The sequence below is a fragment of the Mus musculus genome, chromosome 7 (genome assembly GCF_000001635.26).
Source record: "Mus musculus strain C57BL/6J chromosome 7, GRCm38.p6 C57BL/6J".
Lineage (NCBI taxonomy): Eukaryota > Metazoa > Chordata > Mammalia > Rodentia > Muridae > Mus > Mus musculus.
Window position 1 is genome coordinate 72,807,321 of NC_000073.6, and position 22,367 is coordinate 72,829,687.

The window sequence follows — 22,367 nt, forward strand, 5'->3', positions numbered from 1 at the left end:
CCTCTCTTCTAGTACTCCTGGCCTCTACTTCCTGAAGTATTTATGTTTTCAATTATTCCATGTAATTCATCATTTTCCAGTTATTTTTTATGCTCTGCCTCCTCCTGCCATGAGTATATAAGAACCAAGGCCTTTGTCCACTTTCCTCAACAACACACTCAATAGTCTGCCTATCACACAAGAAAATAGGATTCATAAATGCATGGCTAATGAACATTCAGTTTGAATTAAGATAGGAATGGGGCAGATTCAAGCAATACAAACAGAAAAGAGTTTTAGAGTCTGTGTTATCTTCATTAACATACTTCATAGCTAGGCACAAAGCATGGCTCCTGATCCATGGAAGACAATTTCATGCTGAAAGCCATTGAGGCAGAAAAGTCTTTCTAAATGTTTTTCTCACAAGGACTCTCTAAAATGAAGTTTGGAAGAGTTTGAGTTAAAACTCATTTCAGTGGCACAGGTTACAATTCTTGAGACTTAGGGACATAGAAGACAAACGAACTAATTTGACACAAGGTAAAATAATCCCCTCTTTGAGCTAACCCTCACCAAAGAATATTTCAACACCGGTCACTCCACTCCTTTTTTCCATACATTTCAGTTTTCTAAAGGATTTTCTTTCTGTTTTCTGCTCTCCTGAGTCTCTTGACAGATTAGAAAATGATGACAGAGAGACTTCCACAATTTAAGAAATAAATCAAAATGTTGTGGGCCTCTGGAGTCATTCCTGGTAGCCTATCTCTCTTATACCTTCATTCTTGGAAACAGGATAGCTAAAGCCAGCCCCACGGAGCCCGCTTATGCCACTAAGGCCATTAGGTTGGCCATGAATAATGTACTAAGCATGTATGTTTGATCGGCTCTTTTATTCACAATTGTGGATGAATAGCAAATCTATGTAATACCATTGATTAGCCTCTTCATTCTAATTTTGACAAATGCACATAGACTCAATGCACACCCATGCCTATCACCCATGTGAGCAAGTATTATATGTCCATTAATGTTTCCTGTGTAGTCTGACTTTGCATTAGACTCTGCATGCTCGTGTCCTGGATGCTCTGTTGTAGTGCGGTTTTGTAAGCCCTTTAGAAAGCAAGGGTGCTCTTGGCAGAAGTAGACCACTGAGACTGAGCCTTTGAAGTCCTATCTACCTTCCATTCTCAGTTCACGTTTTCTGTTTTCTGCTTCACACCATATGAATAGGTCCTCCATTCACCTCTTAAATCATAGATAGACACTCACCTTGATACACCTTTGGCACCATGGTGGATCACGTAGAAACCATGAGCAAAATGGTGAAGATGATGATGATGATGACAATGATGATAATGATGATTACAGTAACCGAAGCATAGATAGCACATTTTTTTTCTCTCATATATACTTCAAAATTCAAGGACTGTCTGATATGAGCAACAGGCATGCCTGAGACAGAACAAGATGAGAAAGATGACAATACAATGAGAATGTTGTCTCCGGGCTGGGAAGATGTTTTGATCAGCAACAAGCTGAGCTCAATTCCTAGAATCACATTAAAAAAAAAAAAGTCCTTCTAAGCCCAGTGCCGAGGTAGAAATGTGTGTATCCCTGAGACTCAGTGCCTGGCCAGCCTGGCCTACTTAGTAGGTTTCAGGCCAGTGAAAGATCCTGTCTCAACAAAAAGAAAAACATCATCTGAATGATAACAACAACGTTTGCCTTTTTCTGCCCTCTATACATACACACACTTGCACCATGAGTGAGAGTCATTGTGTAATAATATGTTACTGGGGATTTTACAAAGTTATTTTTTTTATAATGGAATAGGAAATTTGGTGCACACCAGGCGATCTTAAGTCGCACACCCCACACATATCAAGGAGATCCCAACAGAATGTCTTCACTTAGTGCTGAAAGGGCTGTGAAGATGATGGGAGGAGCATGGAACTTTAGGGAAAAAAATTACAAAAGATTCTCTTAGAGAAATCATGTGACAAAATGGGAATGACCCATGTTCTCAGCTTCAACAACCAATTAATTATTTTTAGGAGTACAGGTGCAGGGGTTGGTGGGGGAGTTAACCAAATATAACCAAGCCCCACTCTGTAGGTGGCTCTCATTGGTGACTTCACTTCCTGGCATGGTTACTTTGTCATATAACATCAGCTGAGTCAGGGATGGAGCGTCACTGAAGTCTAGTAACTTGGTCAGGATTATCCAGCGATTACTAAGGCTGTCTGAATACAGACATTCCTTCTAGCTTTACTGGGGCTGTGAATGTTAGCATAGAAATGTGTGAGGGAGACGTCTGAGCTCAGGCTCATCCCTCATAGCACCATCACTCCCGCTTCCTAGACAATATCCTATACAGCAGCCATAGAATGTGTTGTGTACAGAATTTGGTCTTCCTTATTCTAGGTACCACAAACAAGGGACCTCTTTGACAGTGTCCTAGTGCCCACCTCTCTGAACTCAGCTTCTAGGGGGTACTGATATTAATTATTTGCATAGGAATCAACACATCAGTCTGGGTTCCGCCTGAAGTGCTTGCCTCACTCCTGAGCATTAGACAATGGTCTTACTAAGAGTGCTGATGGTTCGGCTCAGCCATGTTCCCTAGGTTAAGTCGTCATGTATCTTCTTTTTTCCAAACGAGGACCTCCTATTTTGTGTTTTCTTCAGGTTAGCCTTATTTTGTTTTATATTTGAACAAATCTTTGCATGCACATATCCTGGTCATGAGGCTCAAGAGACACTTGAGCTGGGATTTAGTTTCTACTAAGTCCACTTTCATGTGAGCATCCTGGAAATAGCTGAAATTTCAAAGAAAGAAAGAAAGAAAGGAAGGAAGGAAGGAAGGAAGGAAGGAAGGAAGGAAGGAAGGAAGGAAGGAAGGAAGGAAGGAAGGAAGAAAAAAACAAAAACAAAAAACAAACAAAAACAAAAACAAAACAAAACAAAACAAAACAAAAACAAAAACAAAAACAACCCACCATATATCACAGTGTTATCTCAAGACAGGTAATAAATGGACAACACACAAAAGCAAGTAGCACACAGATAGAAGCCATTCCTATGTGAGCTGAGCTGTTCTTTCCTATCTCATGCAGAGCCATGGATTGGAATGCTAAAGCTTGGGCTGGGTGTGCTCACCTCCATAACAGAACATTGGAATATTTTCGGGTTTTCTCAGCACAGCCTGACTTCTGCTCTTCTCAGACCTGATGGAGGTCCACAGTGAGATGAGCATAGCAGTCAAGATTTGTCACGTTATACCAGGGTGGAATGTAACGTTGATGTCTCCGAGGTGTGAACAACAAGGGATTGTTTTTTCTCTCATATGACAAATCTATAACAAATATTCTAGGGACTCTTTTTTTTCTCATCATCCCACTCTTCAATCCAGATTATTAAGCAGCCACCACTGGAAAATGAGGCTGTACTTCCTACCATGATGAAAATGGACTAAATTTCTGAAACTCAGTAAGCCTCAATAAAATGCTTTCTATTATAAGAGTTGCCAAGGTCACGATGTCTCTTCCCAGCAACAGAACACTGACCAAGACAGTTACTTAAGTGGTCAGGTCTCCCATTCTCCTGCTATATTGAGAAGCTCTGCATTATGCAGAGATAAGCACATAGATTCACCTTTATAGAAAGGAAGTACAAGAACAGACATGAATAAAGGGATACACAATCTGGTTTATCAATGTGCTAATTGAGATTTACTGCCAAATACCTAGAGGGGTTAAAAGACATAATCAGAAATGCAACCACTAGAATGCTTGCTGACCCTAAGTCATGGTGGAAGGAACAGACAAATACCACTTATGCTCCAAGGACATGTGGCTTGCCCCATAATCATCTGTAAGAAATACAAATCAAACATCATTCTGTTCCAGGTTGTATCCTGCTCTGAACTTAATGTGATGACTATGGCCAAGACCCTTTGTAACCTGGGCCCTGTCTCCCTTCTCAATCTTCCCCTGACTATCTCTCCTCCTGTTTGTCAAGGTGCAGATTCTTAGTCTTTTTCAGTGAACACTGTAGTCTGCTTTGCTTTGACACCTTCATACATAGAAGATCTATACAGTTATTGGCTATTAGTATTCCTGTTAATCATCTACCTTCTGATTTTCTGAAGAATGTTTATAAAATATGAGGATTCCCAGGAAAAGACAGAGACAGAGAAGTCAGTCTGAGTGCAGAATTCTCTGTTGATGTTACCACCTGCTCACCCTACCCACACTGTTCCCTCTGGTAAGTCAGGCAATTTATCTGAGCCACTGTTCTCTTTCCAGCTTCTCCATGGCCAAGAGGCTGCTCAATGTTGTCATTCATCAGGTGAGAATAGCACTCACTGCTGTCATTTACCAGGTGACAATGGCTGGAGGGATTCTGCAAGTGTATGAGAGAAGAGTAGACAGCCAAGAAGGAGGGAATGCCTGCTAAGAGCCACAATTTCATCCAGCCCTAGGCCACAGAAGCTAAATCTTACTTCCCCTGTTTCACTAATGGGAACCTAAGAAATTATAACCACTCTTGCTTCAGAATACTTACCCATGATTTTATTTTGGTTATTTTGTTCACACTTTGAGCCCATATATGCCTAAGTGTGGGATCAAAAGCTAGGGCCACAGTCAACTGACCAGGTTATATTCCCATACAGCAAAAGAAACCCTCCCCATACCCAGAATATCTTCCTTTTATAGACAATGAAACTACAACTATGACCATAAATACCCTCATACAAATGAATGAATGGATGGATGGATGGATGGGTGGATAGATAGATGAATAGATGGATGAATGAATGGTGACATGAAAATAATTAAGTCAATAGACACATCTTCTGGCTCCAGATCCAAAATCCTCACACCAGTGTTTTTCAGTTGGGCAAAGGAGATAGTTACAGAATGTCCTTGCTCATAAAAGCCACAGTAAACAGACATTTAGTTCTAAAAATAGTGTGTATTTTAATTTTTATAAGTCAACAGCAAGGTCAAATTGATGGGAATATCACTGCATATCTGATGAGTCTAGTGACTATCCCCTACAAATGTTCATATTCCACATGTTATTTAGTTCAACTGGAATGGCAGAGACAGATTAATAAGACAGCATAGATGCCTCTGCCTTGAACATTTTATCTGAAGGTTAAAGAAAAGAGCCAACTAAACATCCTAATGTAAATAGGATAGTGAGGGTCCCAAGGTAGAAAGGACAGGACCCATCTGTGGGGAAAGATACTGCTGGACTCTAGGGAACTAAAGAAGGGATGGAGAGCTGAATTACCACAGAATCTAACCTCACAACATTTTTTTTAATGTGGTGTATGGGTTCCAGAAAAACAAGTTCCGCTCTATCTGAATGAAAGACTTCCTTGTGGTCAAGACAGTATTATTACTTCTGACTTCTAGGAAGTCTGGATTTGGGAGGCTGCTCCTTCAAACATAAGAATTGAGGTTTAGAGAACGCATGCTTCCCTAATTACCGTCATGGCCACCATTACAATAGCTTTTAAATAAAAAGAGAACAGAGAAAGACTCATCAGAGAACTCAAGAGACCTGGACAAGGTTAGTGGGATGGAGCTGAAGGCATTGGGAACAGTTACTGGACTAGAAGAGGAGCCAGCAAAGTCACAGGATTTTTCATATCAAACACACAGGGATCTGTCATAGACTGATGAAGATGCTGGCAGTTGTATTAGCTGACTGTACAAAACTCCCCCAGTAAGATGTGTCTCTTATTGTTACTTTGTCACAATATAGACAAGTACAGAGAGATGTTATGTTCTTACACTTCTTCCAAGACAGTACCTACAAAATTGAGCCACAGACATTCATTATAGGCCTAGAGTTCATTTCTTGGCTTTTTGTATTTGCATCCAGGGTCCTCTGACTCTGACAAAGTCTCTGTTGTGTCTCCTTGTGCACATCTGCAGTTTGTAGTGTTGGCTGCAAAAATCATGCTAAAGTAAAGCCCCCAGGGTCTCAATGCCTCACTTCTCTTCAGTAGATATTTAGCTATAACACAAACATGGTCTGGTTTTCTCCCAAATAAATTTAAGCTACGATGGTACCTTCCTTTGTTTTCACATTAAGCCTAAGGTAAGAAAAGCAGAAGGGGAAAGAGGGCAGAGAGGGAAGGAGTCAGAGGATCAAGGAGGCAATTAGGGAAGGAGGCAGGGAGGCAGGGACATAGGGACACAGGGAGGAAAGAGGAAGCAAGGCAGAGAAGAAGTACTTATAAAAGACAGAGAGAAGAGAGACAGAGGCAGAGACCAGAAAGGGAGGGAGGGAGGGAGGGAGGGAGGGAGGAAGGAAGGAAGGAAGGAAGGAAGGAAGGAAGGAAGGAAAAGATGAAAAGAATGGAGGGTGAGTCAAACTAAAATGCTTACTAGAAACTGAGAGATTTCCATTGGATAAAAAGGATTAGGTAATTTGGAACCAGTTCATTTTTTTTTTTCAAATACAATTAATGCTACAGTACCTGGAATTTGGAGGTGTTTCCCTTCAGTGCAAGAGGCCAGAGTAGGACCCAAGCCTTTGCCCTAGACTATTTGTGTACATAGTTCATTCTTTCCTTTCTTCCTTTCTTCCTTTCTTCCTTTCTTCCTTTCTTCCTTTCTTCCTTTCTTCCTTTCTTCCTTTCTTCCTTTCTTCCTTTCTTCCTTCCTTCCTTCCTCCCTTCCTTTCTTATTTATTTATTTATTTATTTATTTATTTATTTATTTTTACACTCCATATTTTATGTCCCCCACCCATATCCTCTAACTGTTCCATATCCCATACCTCATCCCCACCCCTGTGTCTCCATGTGGATGTTCCCACCCCCATCCCACCTGACTCTAAACTCTGTGTGGCCTCCAGTCTCTTGAGGGTTAGGTGCATCATCTCTGAATGAACACAGACCCAGAAGTCCTCTACTATATGTGTGTTGGGGGCCTCATATCAGCTGGTGTATGCTGCCTGTTTGGTGGTTCAGTGTTTGAGAAATCTTGGGGTTCCAGATTAATTGTGACTGCTGGTACTCCTACAGGATCGCCCTTTTCACATAGTTCTTTCTTAAAAACCTGATAATATTGGTTGTTGGCCTATTACTGATCAGAGTGGCTAAAAATGGAATACAGCTACAGATTACTGACTGGACCAAGCCAAATTTCTCCTAGAGCAGTTTGAAACAGGGTTAGGTTTCATCCTACATTGTCAATAACCAGAGAGAGAGAGACCCTAGGGAATCCCCAGAATAATTTTACTGCAGCACATTACAAATTGATGAGCTGGTGTGCCAAGAAGATTTAATATGCAGTATCCAAAGAGCAATGCATAAGGACCTCTGTGAGCAATGGAGATAGGTCCAGGAAATATGCTGTATTGTCCCAGAAAGAGACAAATTATGAGGCAGTTGACCAAATGCTCTACCAGGGATAACCTTATGCTTTGTGCATTGCTCTCCATGCTTATCTTTAACTAAAACAAGTTTTTTTTTATTTTTAACTCTTCTCCATGAAACTTTTCCCCAATAAGTTTGAAGTGGTAATTGTTAGGCTTTGGATCTCAAATATCTCAGAAGACACATTGTGGTTTAAATAAAAATCTCCCTCATAGACTCATAGGGAGTGACAATATCAGTAGGTGTGGCTTTGTTGGAGGGAGTTGGTCACTGGTGATGGGTGTTGAGGTCTCAGATTCTCAAGTCAGGACCAGTGTGGCACTTTCTATTTGTGTTGCCTGCTGATGTAGCTCTTTCAGCTACCTCTCCAGCATCATGTCTACCTGTATGCCACCATGATTCTTGCCATGATGACAATTTACTAAACCTTTGAACTGTAAGTCATCCCAAGTACAAGCTTTCCTTTATAAATATTAGCCATGGTGTCTCTTCACAGCAATAGAAACCATAACTAAAATGCCCATGCATCAAAGGCTTAGCCTCCAGCTAGTTACTGTACTGAAAGCTAATAGAAAGTTTAGGAGACACTACACAATTGGAAAAGATGGGGGCGGGGGCTGGGGTGAACCTTTAAAATACAATCTTGTCCATGGCCTGATTGTCCTCTTCCCGCCCACTCTCTCCCTCTCTCCCTCCCTCCCCCTCTTTTCTCTGATACCCTTTCTCTTTTCTCCTTTCTCTTTCTCCTCTCCTTCTCCCCCTGCTCTCATAAGATATGAAGCTTTGCTCTACCCAAGTTCTTAAGCCATGAATCACAATCTTATAGCCAAACATACTACTGAATGTGGAGACCACAAAAATCACCTGCAAGAGTAAAATTAAAAGGAAAATTATTCCAAGAATTTCCACTAAAATCGGGAGCAAGATGAGAATGTCCATTCTCTCTTCTTTTATTTAATATAGTGCTTAAGTCTTAGCTAGGGCCATCAACAAGAAAGGGGTACATATAACAAGGTAAGAAGTCAAAGCATCCTTATTGCAGATGCTATGCTTTTACCCATAAAGACCCTCAAGACTCAAACAGAAAAGTTGTACAGCTGATAAACACAGGAAGCAATGCTGCAAAGTAGAAACTTAATGCACAGAAATAAGTTGCCTTCCTATATACAAATAACAAAGATGCTTAAAAAGAAATCAGGGAATTAATAACGTCTACAATAGCCTCAAAAACATTTTGGAATCAATCTAATGGAGAAAGTGAAAGATCTGTACAACAAAAACTCCTAGACACTAAAGGAAAACAAGGATTTAACAAACATACAATAAGAGGGAAAGATCAGCAGTACTCACAGATTAGTGTGGCATAAATAGTATAGAAATAGTATAACAGTATTAATAGTATAGGAAATCCTACCAGTTTACTGCTCTAGAGGTAGTAGAACCTGAGAGAATGGAGCCTAAAAATGAGGTAGACTAAAGTCTCATGCAATAGCCAAATTTATTCAGAGCATCAGACAATTTATAACCTAAAGGTTAGGAAATATCATCTGGGTAATGTTCTCATGAATTCAAGGAAAAGCTTCATGTGGCATGTTTTCCATAGAGACATTTAAACAAATAACAATTATAATAAGTAATCTGGGGTAAACTCATTCTTATCTGCTACAATTACATACTTTTGATAAAATTGAGGTCACAAGTCTCTTGTCTTCTTTTCTCATAAGCACCCAGAATTCCTCCTGCATAACTCCAATTTTAGACGTGTCCCAGCACTACCAAAAGAAGTCTGCAGATTCAATGCAATGTCATCAGCATTCCAATGCAATTCCTCATCAAATTTGAAAATAAAAAACTTAAATTTTATAAAAAACATAAAAGACACAGAACCTTAAAAATACAATTTTATCATCATCCCTGATTTCAATATTTTGTTATAGAGCTATAATAATAAAAACAGCATGATATTGCAAAATAAAAGACTCGTTGACCAATGGAATAGGAAATAGACCCACACTCCTAAAGCCACGTTGATTTTTATTTACAAAGCAGCCAACAGTACACAGCAGAGAAATAATGACATCTTTAACCAGTGTTGCTGATCAAAGTGGATAGCTATAGGTAGAAGAATAAAACTCAGTCCTTACCTCTCATCCTGCACAAAAATTCAGCTCCAAATGCAGTGACATAGGACCTGATGTGCTGAATCTGAAAAGAGAAGAAAGAAGGAAATAGCATCTTTCTTTAGCATATTGTCTTAGTCAGGGTTTCTATTCCTGCACAAACATCATGACCAAGAAGCAGTTGGGGAGGAAAGGGTTTATTCGGCTTACACTTCCATACTGCTGTTCATCACCAAAGGAAGTCAGGACTGGAACTCAAGCGGGTCAGGAAGCAGGAGCTGATGCAGAGGCCATGGAGGGATGTTCTTTACTGGCTTGCCTCACCTGCTCTCTTATAGAACCCAAGACTACCAGCCCAGAGATGGTCCCACCCACAAGGGGCCTTTCCCCCTTGATCACTAATTGAGAAAATGCCTTACAGTTCAATCTCATGGAGGCATTTCCTCAACTGAAGCTCCTTTCTCTGTGGTAACTCCAGCTATGTCAAGTTGACACAAAACTAGCCAGTACAATTGACCCCTTGTCAACTTGACACACAAAAACATCACTAGTCAGCCTCAACCCTTACAATCTTATTCATCCCCAAGATCTAAATAACTTTAAAAGTCCCACAGTCTTTACATATTTTTAAAATTTCAATCTCTTCAAAATATCCATCTCTTTTAAAATCCAAAGTCTTTTTACAATTAAAAGTCTCTTAACTGTGGGCTCCACTAAAACAGTTTCTTCCTTCAAGAGGGAAAATATCAGGGCACAGTCACAATCAAAAGCAAAAGTCAATCTCCAACTGTCCACTGTCTGGGATCCAACTCATGATCTTCTGGGCTCCTCCAAGGGCTTGGGTCACTTCTCCAGCCATGCCCTTTGTAGCACACGAGTCATCCTCTAGGCTCCAGATGCCTGTACTCCACTGCTGCTGATGCTCTTTGTGGTCATCTCATGATACTGGCATCTCCAAAACACTGCGTGACCCCTTCAGTCCTGGGCCTTCAATTGCAACTCAGGCCGCACCTTCACCAATGGCCTTCCATAGCCTCTCACAGTGCCAAGCCTCAGCTGCTTTGAATGACCCCGTCATGCCTTCAAAACCAGTACCACCTGGGTGACCCTTACATATTACCAAGTCCCGCTGCATCAGGAGTACAACCTTGGCCATCTCTGAAACACAGCCTCTTTGTGCTTTCAGAAAACACTTCCCAGAAGATGTCACCTCAATGATGCTGGTCTCTTCTTAATCACCGCTAATTTCTTAGCTCCAGCTAACCAGCATCAATAGTCCCAGTAATGCAAAGTTTTTGCTTTGGTAGTTCTGGTATCTTGTTAATCACAGCTGATTCTTCAGCCCCAGCTAACCAGAACTACAGAATCTTCACAATTAAAACAGCAATGGCCCTGAAAAGAGTCTTTAATTTTTCCCTCTGAAATTTCACAAACCAGACCTCCATCTTCTGCAGTGTTCTCAACATTATATTCCAAGCTCCTACACAACATCTGACAGAGCTCTTAACAACGGATGGATCTTCAAGCCCAAAGTTCCAAAGTCCTTCCACAGTCCTCCCCAAAACATGGTCAGGTTGTCACAGGAATACCCCACTCAGCTGGTACCAATTTGTCTTGGTCAGGGTTTCTATTCCTGCACAAACATCATGACCAAGAAGCAGTTGGGGAGGAAAGGGTTTATTCGGCTTACACTTCCATACTGCTGTTCATCACCAAAGGAAGTCAGGACTGGAACTCAAGCAGGTCAGGAAGCAGGAGCTGATGCAGAGGCCATGGAGGGATGTTCTTTACTGGCTTGCCTCACCTGGCTTGCTCAGCCTGCTCTCTTATAGAATCCAAGACTACCAGCCCAGAGATGGTCCCACCCACAAGGGGCCTTTCCCCCTTGATCACTAATTGAGAAAATGCCTTACAGTTCGATCTCATGGAGGCATTTCCTCAACTGAAGCTCCTTTCTCTGTGGTAACTCCAGCTGTGTCAAGTTGACACAAAACTAGCCAGTACACATATAAATATCAAACTAGTGTTATTCCATCTGAATTGTGTTAGAATTAGGTTTCATTTTAAAATTAATTCAATGTTTGTATTGTTTCTCATGCTTATTTGTTTGTGGGTCTGAATAAATTCACATGTGCTTCCTGTGTGCAGGAGCACTTAGAGGCTAGAAGCAGCAACTGGATCTGGGCTGCTGTGTGCATTCTTTTGTGGGCCTTGTGCAAGAACAGTAAGCGCTCTTAATCATTGACCCATCTCTCCATTCCATCATCCAATAAATTTTGGCTTCTGATTGTGACATGTTGTTTTCAATATAATTCTGCCATTTTGAGGAGTGTGCCTATGCCAAACATAACTCTCACCATTAAATATGATATAATCATAGACTAGCGAGGTGGTCAAGAAACAAAGAACAAGTACTTGCTGCTCTTCCAGAGGACCTGAGTTCAATTCCTAGAATCTTTGGGCAGCATAGAAGCAACTTGGAGTTATATCCAGCTCCAGGGAATGGGATATATGACTCCCTCCTTTGGCTTCTAAGGACATCACACACACACACACACACACACACACACACACACACAATTTTGTTTAATTTAGAAAACATTTGAAGAAAATGTCTTGCATTCTGCAGTATGAAACATTCACCCAAGATTTAGACTTTGGATAAAAATAAACAAAATAAACATTTTTAGTGTTAAAATTGCTTCCATCTTTGATAAAAGATAAATATATATTAGTACCAAAAGAATGTTTTAAAATGAAGTTTTTGTGGTCTATTATCATATACCTCATCTTTTAAATGTGTATTCTGGATGTTGTATAAATTTTCTTAGGTAAAGGGGGGTCAGGAGCAGAAAGTCTTGGGGAGTCCCACAGTCCCACACGTGCCCCACTGTGATGTTTGCCACAAGGGCCAAAGCTATGGATCCAGACAACCTAGCAGTGAAATCTCTGGAATCAGAAGCCAAAATAAATCCTCCTTGAAGTTGGCTTTCTCGGGCATTTTCTCACAACAACAGAAAGCTGACTCCCTTAGCATCCATCCCTTCAGATAGACTCCTGCCTTTGGCCACAAATACCTCTGTTTGGAAATATTAGCACCCGTTTTAGGCAAATGCTTTCCTACATGGTTTTCAATTAGATCTTGGGCGGCCTAAAAGTAGCTCTTAAACCTATTTTATGTCCAGAGCCAGCAGAATGTTCAGCTATCCTTAATTTAGTTGCCCTAACCAAGTAATGTCTCCTTGGGGCCAGAAAAAGCAATAGCAGATCTCAAAACACCTCAGAGTCCTTTGACTTATAATTAAAATGAGAAGTTGTGGTTGATTTCTTTGTGTTTTCATAGGGCAGGGCTTATTTATCATTTATAACTTTATATAATTAAGAGGAGTAAATCTCTCTTTTAGAAAGAAAAAATAAAATCAAGTAAATACCATGGTTCATGTATGACGCTAACATCTTTCATGACCTAGCCACACTGTTAGCAACCAAGATGCAGTGAATACTCTTAGAGAAGAGTTATGTGTGATTACAAGGGTAACACGGACTGTTATAAGTAAACTGACACCAGGCCTGCATAGGGAAACTCTGGAACAGTCTCTTTTAAAATGAACATGAAGTTCCAGCATAGCCTCTTGTAAAACACTGTTAGCACTGGTCACTCACATAAAACCCATTATGTGTTCAGTGATATACTTGGGGAGAAGAAGAAGAAGAAGAAGAAGAAGAAGAAGGAGAAGGAGAAGGAGAAGGAGAAGGAGGGGGAGGGGGAGGGGGAGGGGGAGGGGGAGGGGGAGGGGGAGGGGGAGGGGGAGGGGGAGGAGGAGGAAGAAGAAGAAGAAGAAGAAGAAGAAGAAGAAGAAGAAGAAGAAGAAGAAGCCGCCGCCTTCTGTTTTTCTCTTGAAACGTCATTGGCCCTAGGATAGAGCACCACATGCTCAAAATCTACTACACAGATGCTTTTTACCACCATACCCTACCCCTGCTTCCCTGTATCCTGGCACATCTATTACCAGTGTTCTTTTTTTTTTCCATTTTTTATTAGGTATTTAGCTCATTTACATTTCCAATGCTATACCAAAAGTCCCCCATAGCCACCCACCCCCACTCCCCTACCCACCCACTCCCCTTTTTTGGCCCTGGCGTTCCCCTGTACTGGGGCATATAAAGTTTGCGTGTCCAATGGGCCTCTCTTTCCAGTGATGGCCACCTAGGCCATCTTTTGATACATATGCAGCTAGAGTCAAGAGCTCCGGGGTACTGGTTAGTTCATAATGTTGTTCCACCTATAGGGTTGCAGATCCCTTTAGCTTCTTGGGTACTTTCTCTAGCTCCTTCATTGGGGACCATGTGATCCATCCAATAGCCGACTGTGAGCATCCACTTCTATGTTTGCTAGGCCCAGGCATACTCTGACAAGAGACAGCTATATCAGGGTCCTTTCAGCATAATCTTGCTAGTGTATGCAATGGTGTCAGCATTTGGAAGCTGATTATGGGATGGATCCCCGGATATGGTAGTGTCTACATGGTCCATCCTTTTATCTCAACTCCAAACTTTGTCTCTGTAACTCCTTCCAAGGGTGTTTTGCTCCCACTTCTAAGGAGGGGCATAGTGTTCACACTTCAGTCTTCATTTTTCTTGAGTTTCATGTGTTTAGGAAATTGTATCTTATATCTTGGATATCCTAGGTTTTGGGCTAATATCCACTTATCAGTGAGTACATATTGTGTGAGTTCCTTTGTGAATGTGTTACCTCACTCAGGATGATGCCCTCCAGGTCCATCCATTTGGCTAGGAATTTCATAAATTCATTCTTTTTAATAGCTGAGTAGTACTCCATTGTGTATATGTACCACATTTTCTGTATCCATTCCTCTGTTGAGGGGCATCTGGGTTCCTTCCAGCTTCTGGCTATTATAAATAAGGCTGCTATGAACATAGTGGAGCATGTGTCCTTCTTACCAGCTGGGGCATCTTCTGGATATATGCCCAGGAGAGGTATTGCTGGATCCTCCGGTAGTACTATATCCAGTTTTCTGAGGAACTGCCAGACTGATTTCCAGAGTGGTTGTACAAGCCTGCAATCCCACCAACAATGGAGGAGTGTTCCTCTTTCTCCACATCCACGCCAGCATCTGCTGTCACCTGTACTGTGTGGATGCATTGTGTGCAAAATTCAGTGGCTATGGATGTTTGTGGTTGTGTGGGCTGAGGGTCCATAGCTCTCATCAGATTCTTAAATAACAGTCATGGCTAACAACTGCTGTAAAGCTATCCCACTTGACACTTTTCTAAGAACTTCATAAGCATAGATTCACTTAATCCTCACGATAATCCTCTAGGTAAGTTACAGGGTTATCCCCATTTCAAAACGAAAGAAACTGAAGCGCTAAGAAGTTGATAATCCACCAAAAGCACAAATGGGGCTTATTATTGTGGAATCCAGAATAGGAGTCCCACAGTCTGACACCTCACCTCAGGCTATGTTCTGAATTGTGTGGCTTTCCTGGATTCCTAAAAGACTGCTTGCCTGTGATTAAGATGTCCAAGCAGAGCTGGAGAGTGAGGCTGACAGGCTCCACTTCTCTTGGCAATTATAGGACACTTAAGATAGAGGATTTCCTCTTCTTCCCTTCTTTACACATACAGAGAGAGACAGAGATAGAGAGAGAGACACAGAGAGAGACAGAGATAGAGACAGAGACACAGAGAGAAACAGAGATAGAGACAGAGAGAGGCAGAGAGACAGACAAAGACAAAGACAGGCAGAGACAGAGAGACAGAGACAGGCAGCGACTGAAACACAGAGATAGAGAAGGAGAAACAGAGAAAGAGGGAGGAAAGAAAATAATTACAAAGAGGAGGATGAGAGTTATCTGCCCACTTTCATTCTTTCTCTTTCAATTAGGTGCTGGGACAATTGCTTAATAAGCAGAGTCTCACATTTGCTTAGTGGTTATTCAGTGACCACTGATTTATATCCAAGAACAGTTGCTTTCCCCACTAAAGCCACAAGGCACAGAAAACACCATCATTATTAGAGTTTATGAAAGGTTAAACACTAGAGAGCTGTGGACCCAAAAGCAGTCTGGCACATAAGATTCTGCCATCCTAGTAAAAATCTTAGTTATGTTTATGGACACAGATCAGCTCTAAAATTGAAGTTTTATGAAATAGGCTTTGGAATCTGCCGAATCAATCAGTACGCAAGCCTCAAGATATATTTTGGAATCATTAGATTGTGTAATTCTACTAAAATAAAAACATAGATTAGAATGTAAAAATAGAGCTCAAAGTAGGCATGTTTATGTACCATGAATCCAATCAAAACAAAATTCAAACCAAATAGAATGAAAATATAAATGTCTAATACTGGTGCCCCTACAGGGTTGAATGTCACATGAGTTTTCCAGGTCTATGTGTCCTGACTTTCTTGTTTCAATTCCACAGTTTTGGATTCTTTTGTTTCATCCTGTGGTAGCAGCTTGGTTCTTGAAGAAACCTTTGGGTTTTTTGTTTGTTTGTTTGTTTTGTTTTGTTTTTCTTATTTGTTGTTAGATCTCAAACTCAGGACAGATGGATAACTGAGATACCTACTTGACCCTGGCCACCAGTCTCTCACAGCATCTCGAATCCCTGTTAAAGAGTCTTGGCTCCTCTCACTACTTCTCACCCTGCTTTCCTACCCAAAACCTCCCTGACAACTAAGCTTCACTGCCCTTCCCGCAGCTGCTCTTCCCTATATAACTCAGCCATTTGGGCTACACAATCTCTTGGTTTCCTTGCTCATCCCTGGCCTCTTGGTTCCTTAGTTCTTCTTTTGCTCTCTACCACCACTAGCAGCAGCAGCAGCAGCACCACCACCACCACCACCACCACCACCACCACCATCACTGTGGTGGTTTGAATAGGAATGGCTCTCATAGACTCATGTATTTGAATGCTTGGCCCATAGCAAATGCCATTACTAGGAGGTGTAGCCTAGTTGGGGTAGAGGTGGTCTTGTTGAAGGAAGTATGTTACTGTGAGGGGAAGGCTTTGTAGTCTCCTATGCTTGAGCTCCATCCAATGTAGAATCCACTCTCCTGCGCCTAAGGATCAAGATGTAGAATTTTTGGTTTCTTCTCTGGCACCATGTCTGCCTGCATGCTGCCTTGCTTCTTGCCATGATGACAATGGACTAAACTTTTGAAACCGTACCCCAGGATTGCTAAGATGTTTTCCTTTATAAGAGTTGCCATAGCCTGTCTTTCTGCTGGAGTTGGGCTCTACAAGTTCCCTCTCTCCAATGTAGGGCATTTCATCTAAGGTTCCTCTCTTTGAGTCTCTTACCTCTCAGGTCTCTGGTACATTCTGGAGCCCCCCCCCCCACCTCCTTCCTCCCAAGGTTGCATGTTTCTATTCTTTCTGCTGGCCCTCGGGGATTTCAGTCCTTTCCCCCCACTCAATACCTGATCATGTCCCCCTCTCCAAACCCACCCCCATTCCCTTTCCCTCCCAGGTCCCTCTCTCCCCACTTGTGGTTGCTTTCTTCTCACTCCCAAGTGGGACTGAGGCATCTTAACTTGGGCCCTTCATCTTGTTGACCTTTTTGAATTCTGTAAGCTGTATCTTGGGTATTTGGCACTTTTGGGGTGGGGTGCTAATATCCACTTATTAGTGAGGACATACCATGCATGTCCTTTTGGGTCTGAGTTACCTCACTCAGGATGATATTTCCCAGTTCCATCCATTTGCCTGCAAAACTCAGGCAATGAGTTTCAAATGTCCTCATTCTTATTAGTTGAGTAATATTCCATTGTGTAAATGAACCACATTTTCTGTATCCATTCTTCTGTCATGGGACATCTGGGTTGTTTCCAGCTTCTGGCTATCACCAAAAAAAAAAAAAAAAAAAAAAAAAGAAAGGAAAGAAAAGAAAAGAAAAGAAGAGAAGAGAAGAGAAGAGAAAAGAAAAGAAAAGAAAAGAAAAGAAAAGAAAAGAAGAGAAGAGAAGAGAAAAGAAAAGAAAAGGCTGCTATGAACATAGTGGAACATTTGCCCCTGTGGCATGGTGGGCATCTTTTGGGTATAACTGCCAAGAGTGGTATTGCTGGGAATTCAGGTAGATCTATCTCCTATTTTCTGAGGAACCTCCAGATGGATTTCCAGAGTGGTTGTACCAGTTTGCAATTCCACCAGCAAGCGAGGCATCAAGCGAGGAATGGGGTTGCCATGCCACAGTCAAAATTCTGAACCATAATTGTTCGTGTCTGAAAGAACTGCAGGGATGGAAATGGAGAGGAGTCTGAGGAAAAGAAGGTCCAGCGACAGGCCCAAAGTGAGATCCAGCTCAAGGGGAGGCCCCAAGACCTGACACTATTACAGAGGCTATGAAGTGCTCACAAAAAGGGGCCTAGCATGATTGCCCCCCAGAAAGACCCAACAAGCAGCTGAAAGAGTCAGATGCAGATATTTGCAACCAACCAATGGACAGATGCTGCTGACCCCTGTGGTTGAATTAGGGGAAAACTGGAAGAAGCTAAGGAGGAGGGTGATCCTGTAGGAGGACCAGCACTCTCAATTAACCTACACCCCCAAGATCTCTCAGATACTGGAACACCAACTAGGCAGCATACACAAGCTGATATGAGGCCCTCAACACATATACAACAGAGGACTGCCAGGTCTGGGTTTAGTCAGAGAAGATGCACCTAACCCTCAAGAGACTGGAGAGTTGAGAGGTATGGTGGGGTGGGGGTGGGGTGGGGACATCCTCGTGGAGACAGGGGGACAGGGAGGAGGTATGGGGTGTGGAACAGTTGGAGGGTGGATCAGGAGGGGAATAAAATCTGGACTTTAAAATAAGTTTTAAAAAAATGCTTCAAGTTCCATGACTTTTGATACATAGGCATAGATTTGTTCAAAATCTAATAAAAATAAAGGTCCATATAAAATTTTAAAAAGGAAAAAAAAAGGAGTTGGCATGATCATGTCTCTTCACAATGATAAAAATCCAAGCTAAGACAACCGCCTCTCTTGTGATCATGTTCAGTGGGGACCCTTCTGGCTGCGCTCTCCCTCATATCCACAGTAACTATTCTCCTCAAGCCATGAACCTGGGGCCTTAAATATGCTAGGCAACTTCTTTACCACTGAGCTACATGCCCAGCCCTTCTCATTCAAAAAGTACCTCACTTGATTCTCACTGAGGGATTACTGCAATTTCTGGACATGAAATAAACCTCAGACTTTCCTAAAATACACAGAACAGTTCACCATTAAAAAAAATAGCTCTCTCTCACCACCTTCTCCCTTAAATCAGATCCCCTTATAGAGAGTTCATCTCGACAGTGTGGCGTTGAGTGTCCCATGACACCTCTGTTCAAATCTAGCTGAGGGAGTTTGCCAAACTAAGATCTGAGGAGATACTCTACGATCAGGGATCATTTTGCATGGTCAGCTCTGAGTAGGGAAATTTAAAACTGCAAGAGTCACTTAGAAAAGCAAATCTAACTGGGAGACCTGACATATGGCCAGGTCAACTGGCTTCTCATGCCATTCCCAAGGAACGGGGAACTCTGGATTCATTCTCACCCAACTGGCACCAGCTCACAGTAGACAGCCCACTTAGCAGTAAATAAAGCACCCAGTTTATTTTTCCCACCCCCTAAGAGAAACAGCTGCACCTGAACAAATTTGTAAGGTCAGGTTTGCCAACAGTTGATGAAAACTTACTTACCTGGACTCCGGTCTTAACAAAGGCTGAAGACAAATCTAACCCATGTCCTCTAGTTTGACCCCACTGGGTGGGGTGGCTCCTCCTACTTCACTGAATAATGGTCCTTCCCTTTGGCTGCCCCAACAAGGTCTGCTTCGGGACAGGAAAGAGACCTTCTCACAATCTCTCCTTGCATCTACATTAGTTTCTTCTGCACCTGGGATCTCCCTGGGGGCTTCTTAATCGAAGTCTGACTAAGCCTGACCTTGCCTTGGTTTATGAGGGTAATGAAATCACAGCCCCAGGTGGGGTGGCTGCAGGTGTGCTTGGGCGGCCATTCCAAGCCTTGTTATTTCTATAATCTGTCACATGCTGACTCCCCATTTGGGTTGTGCATTACAACTTAATGAATGTGTTTTCTTATTAAGACAAATCTTGTCCTTGCCAATCCAATTAAATTTATAAAATTCACCTGGAAAATTTTAGCAAAGTGGGCTGCAAAGTAGTTGTTTTTCTTTCTTTTTGCTTTTCTCTATTTGAAGTTCTTGGACTAGGACTGACTGACTGTGGTTTCCTAAGACAGAGGGATTGGTGGGAAGGGTCAAAAGATCTAGTTCTGTGGTGTGGTTTTAAGCAACTTTTCTCTATTTCATGGGGGTTTAGGTCCTTGTTAATAAAATTATTGGTTTGATCATATTAGCAGGGATAACACCCTTTCGTTTGTTGACCCAATGCTATATAGCATATGTCTGCAAGTCAGTTCCGCAACACAGATGAAATGTCAATTGTACAATGAGATCGGGCCTCTCAGAAAACAATGACTCACCTAAAGCCAGGCATTAGAGATACCAATGGGCCTCTAAAATCTATATGCATTCTTCTCAAATCCATAACCTACTTTCTTTAAAGATGGGGTTTTGGGTATCTGAGGATGACCTCATCATACCTACTGTCTTAATTTGGTGTGGTGGTTTGAATAAGCTTGGCCCAGGAGTGGCACTATTTGGAGGTGTGACCTTGTTGAAGTAGGTGTGGACTTGTTGGATGAGGTGTGTCTCTGTGGATGTAGGACCCTTGCCCTAGCTACCTGGAAGGCAGTCTTTCCTACCTGACTTCCAAACAAGCGGTGAAACTCTCAGCTCCTCCAGCCCCTGAATCCTGCCATGCTCAGGCCTTGATGTTAAAGGGACTGAACCTCTGAACCTGTAAGCCAGCCCCAATTAAATGTCTTTTATAAGAGTTGCTTTGGTCATGGTATCTGTTCACAGCAGTAAAACCCTAAGTAAGACATTTGAGTTTTATTGCTGTGAAAAAACAAAAACAAAACAAAAACATGATTATGGCAACTCTTATAAAGGAAGACATTTAAATTGTGCTGGCTTACAGTTTCGGAAGTGTAGTCCATTATCATCATGGCAGGAAGCATGGTAGCATGCATGCAGACATGGTACTGGAGGAGCCAAGAGTTCTACATCTTGATCTTTAGGTTACAGGAGACTAGATTCCACACTGGGCAATGTAGTTTGGCTTTATGTATCTTCCTTTGTGGTGTCCAGGCACTGCTACACACCAAACAGGGACAGATGGAGTGGAACTGAGTCCTGAGGTCTACCTCCTTCCTTGGTGTGTCTGAACATTGGTACACACCAGGAGGGGAAGGAGGACGTGAAGCCTGGAACAGGTCAGTCAGCAGGATTCTCATCCCACAGATATTACAGCGCTTTTAGACGATGTTCAATGAAGCAACTCTCTCAGACAGTATTCAGTGAAATAACTTGTTTGCATACCTATATTTGAGGTGAACCAGGACTATATTTATGAACCTTGGAGAGTGGGAATGGGATCTTCTTAGGGTAAATCTTCATTGGCTCACTTCAATCTCACTTGCATGGAGAGACATTCCAGAAAGTTGAATGCTGCAGACCCTCTGGGTCCCTTTGTCTGCATGGAACGGGTCAGGTGGGCAAAGAGTCGGCAAAGTGACAGACAGACCAACACTCGAAATTGTATAGAATCTGAATGTAATTTGTCAAATTGAGCATCAAACTTTTTATACAGAAGAAAATAGGGAAGTTAGGTGACACATCGGCAAGGTACAAATGAGGTTACTGGATGCTTAATGACTCTTACAGAAAACAGAGGAATGTAAACACAAAGACTGGCAGGAACTGGGCAATAAAACAACTGAGACAAAGTCAGCCCTATCTAAGGTCAGTTATAGTCTTAGAAGCTAGGTGTGAGGTCTTTACACTGCTAGGGCAATGGCTTTCACACCCAAGTCATGGTTCTAATTAGGGAGTTCCGGTCTAGCTAACCATCTCATGAATAATGCAATACTCTAAAACCACAGCCTGATCTACTTCCTAAACCATTGCAAATTCCTGTATATGGAGCGACTTGGCTTGTATTCTAAGTGATAGTGTAATACCAGAGGCAATTCTGAATATCACTGAATAGGCAACATTGAATTCCAAGCCCATGGTCAACTCAAGGACTTTCTAGGACATTGGGACACTGGTGAAGGCTTAGCTATGTCAGAATTCAATCTTAAAAGGCACTTATACTAAAAGAGAGCATGTGGATCCATACACCAGACTAACGCGGGGATAGGGTATGAGTATATGGGTTAATGAGAATGCCAAAACTCCAGGAGGTGAGTTTCCGTGAAATTCTTTGCCTGAGTGCTCCCAGGCTTCTCAACCTGTCAAGCAGACTTCACCAGAGTGTGTGTGGCAGTTGAACCTGTAATTTTGCCAGGGATTAAAAGATATTCCCCAAGTAGAGTATGGGTTGGGCTCCCCAGATGAGGTGGAGAAGAAGAAGCCCAAGAAAAGGGAGTCCTCCATTTTGTGCTGAACTCAGGAATTATTCCATTCGTGGTAGATGACAACCCAACAAGGTGCAATAGGCAAAGCTTGAGCATAGGAGACCTGAAACCCCAGCTCTACAGTGACATGCTTCCTCCACCAAGGTCACACCTACTCCAATAAGGCTATATCTCTTAATGGTGCCACTCTTTATGGGACAAGCATTCAAACATGAGTTTATGGGGGCCATTCCTATTCAAACTACCACACCTACGTAGCTGAGGGTGACCTTAAACATCCGATCCTCCAGCTTCCAACCCAACAGTCTCGGGATTATATCGCACCTGGTTCATACAGTA

The 22,367-nt window shown here is 42.1% G+C and overlaps 1 long non-coding RNA gene across 3 annotated transcripts in view; it reads right to left on the bottom strand.

Annotated features, from left to right (window-relative positions):
• The window catches only part of Gm36865, an 81,076-nt gene extending 61,750 nt beyond the window's left edge, over positions 1-19,326 (bottom strand). For 2 of the 3 annotated variants that reach the window (XR_391608.3, XR_882216.1), the window contains exons 1-3: positions 19,223-19,326; positions 9,526-9,586; positions 1,249-1,431 (exon numbers count right to left, since the gene is read on the bottom strand). This is a non-coding gene — a long non-coding RNA (predicted gene, 36865). The remainder of the gene's footprint in view (positions 1-1,248; positions 1,432-9,525; positions 9,587-19,222) is intronic. The other variant, XR_391607.3, reaches the window with a different exon arrangement.
• Positions 19,327-22,367: the final 3,041 nt, after the last annotated feature.